This window comes from Loxodonta africana, chromosome 7, assembly GCF_030014295.1.
Source record: "Loxodonta africana isolate mLoxAfr1 chromosome 7, mLoxAfr1.hap2, whole genome shotgun sequence".
Taxonomy (NCBI): Eukaryota; Metazoa; Chordata; class Mammalia; order Proboscidea; family Elephantidae; genus Loxodonta; species Loxodonta africana.
Window position 1 is genome coordinate 77,581,411 of NC_087348.1, and position 4,442 is coordinate 77,585,852.

The window sequence follows — 4,442 nt, forward strand, 5'->3', positions numbered from 1 at the left end:
GTGTCTCTTTGTTCTCTTGAGAAATGGCCTTCAGCCTATAAAACGGCAGCTAGAAAAGAGGCCTGACATTTTTAATCTACAACTTTCTTTCTTGCTCCCTATCTCAGCCAGAGTGGACTTGGCAGAACAGTTCCACTAGCTGAGAGATTTAAAAATAATTTTTATTGTGCTTTAAGTGAAAGTTTACAAATCAAGTCAGTCTCTCACACAAAAACCCATATACACCTTGCTACACACTCCCAATTACTCTCCCCCTAATGAGACAGCCCGCTCTCCCCCTTCACTCTCTCTTTTCGTGTCCACTTCACCAGCTTCTAACCCCCTCCACCCTCTCATCTCCCCTCCAGGCAGGAGATGCCAACATAGTCTCAAGTGTCCACCTGATCCAAGCAGCTCACTCCTCACCAGCATCCCTCTCCAACCCATTGTCCAGTCCAATCCATGTCTGAAGAGTTGGCTTCGGGAATGGTTCCTGTCCTGGGCCAACAGAAGGTATGGGGGCCAGGACCACCGGGGTCCTTCCAGTCTCAGAGCATTAAGTCTGGTCTTATGAGAATTTGGGGTCTGCATCCCACTTTTCTCCTGCTCCCTCAGGGGTTCAGCTGAGAGATTGTTATGTGAGTTTTTATAGCCTGTTATAAACATACTGATGAGAGTCCAGATGTCTGACATGTATATCTTTAGTTCAGTAGTTTCTTGTAGTTGTTTTATGATGTATAAGACCATCTGTGGACTGCGTGATCAAAACATTAGGTAACCCTGACCTTCCCCCTATAAAACTCTCCCAGTGGCTCTTTAGAATTAGAATTTGGGAGAAATTTAACCCCCTGTCTCTTGAATACTGGCATTCAATAAAGCCCTCTTACTGCTTACCTACTCCTATCTCAGTATTAGCTTTGCGGCAGGTGGCGGCTCGAACCCGCCATTTGCAGTAACAATGAGATGGATGTAAGTAGTAAAGGTGGAAGGAGGGGAAAAGAGTCTTTATGTATTTTTTTAAGTAGACTGCTTTAAAAGTGGTATGGAGAATAGACCGGAACACAATCAGAGGGTGGCCAGGAGACTAGACAGGGAATGACCTAAAAGAGCTGTGGCAAGGAGACTGGAAAAAAATCTTTTCAATCTAGTTTTCCATTATAATTTGATCTTTAAAGAAGTTCATTGACAATGATAACAGCAAAATCTTTCTTTGGTTGGCCTGCCTTGTCTTCCCTCCTCCTTCACCCTGAAAGTTCATTTTCTTTTAGGCAAAGAATCAAGGGTGTCAGTGAGACATAAGTTTTTTTTTTTTTTTTTGCTTCATTTAATATATAAGTTACAAAAATATTAAGCATATTTTATAACAGCATAGATCTCATAACTGGTAGTAACAGGACCAACTCCTAAATCTTTTGATTTTAGTTACAGAGGATTATTTCTCGAATTTCTTCCATGGAGGCTCAATGTTTAAGAGCTTGGCTGCTAACCAAAAAGTTAGTGGTTCGAATCTACCAGCTGCTCCTTGGAAACCCTGTGGTGTTTCTACTCTGTCCTGTGGGGTCGCTATGAGTCAGAATTGACTCTGTGACAACGGGTTTGGCTTTTGGTTTTAACCATCCTACTTTATCAAACTAGTTAGAGTTCAGATCCCAGCTCCTCAGTGGCAGGGTACAGAGGAAGTTGTATGTGCTTTTGACCTTTCTCCCCCAGTTTGGCTAATCATAAAATCTCTACTCTGTGGCCACAGCAATTAATCTAAAACAGAGTTTCAGCATTATTACCATTTAGTTTTTTTTTTAGTGCTAGATATGTCTTTGTTGTGGCGGGGCTGTCCTGTGCATCATAGGATGTTTAGCAGCATCCTTGACCTCTACTGTTGAGCTGCTACTGCAAGCTCCACATGTGAAAACCAAAAATGACCCCTGCATGGCCAGGTCACCCCAAGTTGAAAACCACTGGTCTAAGAAGTGAGCGTTGTTTTTTAAAAAAAAAAAGAACATAACCAGCATGACAGTTGTCACTGAGAAACAGCCTCAGTGATTCCTCTACATATCTGTGCCAAATGTCAGTGATATCACTGTTCTAGGTAGATAACAGCTCCAGTAACATTACCTGTACATTTTCACATGATTGCTATTTGTCCAGTTTGAATGGCAATGATCCACCCTTATCTCCAGCCCTGCCACTTTGACCCAGAGGCCATTTTACTAGTTAAGAGGCCTTCTTATCCCCTGAAAACAGGGAGGAAAAACTGGTAAGAGTTTGTGGTGGATTAAAAAAAAAAAAAAAAAAGGCCACAAATCCTTTGACACTGCTCCCATCAAGCAGCAATTGCCTTGAATACGGGCTGACGTGTTACTGTTTTGACCAATGGAGTATGACAGAAGTGACTTTATGACAGTTCTGAACCTAGGTCTTCAAATTGGTAACTTCCATTTGGACTATTCAAACCTATCATCCCATCAAAGTCTACCTTCTCTGCTGGAACAGACCACGTGGAGAAGTCCCTAAGATTGGAGGTAGGAGGGGCCCAGCTAAACCTGGCCCTCCAGTCATCCTTGCCAAAGCACCAGGCATGTAAGTAAAGTTGTCTTGGGCTGCCAGTTGAATACTAAGGGACCCCATATGATGCCATGGGGAGCATTACAGTGAAACCAGTGAGAGCCTGAACTTAATAGGACTGTCTTTTTTCCCCAGGTCTTGCAAATTTTCTGCCTTGACAGGGTGGAGTCTTACCACTTTTCTATCACTGATTTTAATGGAAGGTACTTGACCCAAGCCATGGTGTTTTCAATCACGTCACATGCATGCGAAAGCTGGACAGCGAATATGGAAGACCAAAGAATTGACACCTTTGAATTATGGTGTTGGCAAAGAACACCGAATATACCGCGAACTGCCAAAAGAACCAACAAATCTGTCTTGGAAGAAGTAGAGCCAGAATGCTCCTTAGAAGCAAGGATGGCAAGACTACATCTCACATACTTTGAACATTTTATCAGGAGGATTCAGTCCCTGGAGAAGGACATTGTGCTTGGTAAAGTAGAGGGTCAGTGAAAAAGAGAAGGACCCTCAGTGAGATGGACTGACACAGTGGCTGTACCAATGGGCTCAAGCATAAGGACTGAGGATGGCACAGGACAGGGCAGTGTTTTGTTCCATTGCTATCAGTCAGATCTGAGTCAAGGGCACCTAACAACAACATTTGAGTTCTCCTTCTCTGACAGGTTTCCACCTTACAGGGCTTTGGCTTTCTCAGATTTTACTGTATAATAAAAGGGCATTGTTATGGATTGAACTGTGTCCCCCCAAAATATGTGTTGTAAATCCTACTATACATGTAGTTATAATCCCGTTTGGGTTTTGTTTGTTATGTTATTGAGGCAGTATTAGCGTAGGATGTGTTTTAAATCGATCTCTTCTGAGATATAGAAGAGCAGATTAAGCAGGCAGCAACTGAGCAGAGATGGGGAAGATACAAACGATAAGATTGTCAGAGAACTCAGCAATAAAAGTTGAAAAGAAACAAGAAAGTTTCCCTAGAGCAGACAGAGAACAAGAGCCTTCCCCTAGAGCCAGCGCCCTGAATTCGGACTTCTTGCTTCCTAAATGTGAAAAATAAATTTGTTTGGTAAAGCCACTCATCTGTGGTATTTCTATTATAGCAGTACTAGATAACCAAGACAGGCACTAAGGTAGTTTGTTACATAGCAACAAATAACAGAAACGGCACTTACAGAAGATTTTATTATGCCATTATTTCTGCCAAGGGGAGTAACCTGTTTTTAGCCCTAACCCAATAACCTTACATCCCCTAAAAGGAATTAAACCTCCTTATCCTTCACAGTAGGCTACAGAAAATGTACATTGCAGAATAGATGCCCATATCTTTTGAGACTAGGACTAGTGATTCTCAAATATTAATGTACCTTTTTTTTTTTAAGTATTGCCTGGGAAGTGATTAAAAATGCTAGTTCCTGGGACCCTAGAGATTATGATTCAGCAAGTCTTTTTCACACCAAGTGATTCTGACACCTGTGGTCCCCAGAACACACATGGGGAAACATTCCAATAACACTTGCCAGAGACGGCAAGTCTGTGAACTAAGTCCTAACCATGGGAAGGGGAGAGAATGGAAAACAAGGTGATAGCTTTTAACAATCTTCCCTGGCCGTGCCCCCTAGTCTCACTTCTAGGCTTTTCTCATCTGAGTTCTTAAGCTTTGCAGCCAACTAAAAATATCATGTTATACTTTTCAGTGAACTTTTAACTTTTTCATTTTACTTTAGCCTCCCAAGCCCATGTGAAGGAGAACAGACATTTTACAGAGAAGTAACTAACCGTATCTAACAGAAGTTAAATGTACTATGTCTGGTCATAGGATATCTAAAGGTAAGAGCCCCGGTACTTGTCACTGAGGGTTTTTTTTTTTTTTTTTTTTTAATTGTACCAGGTTCTTCAAA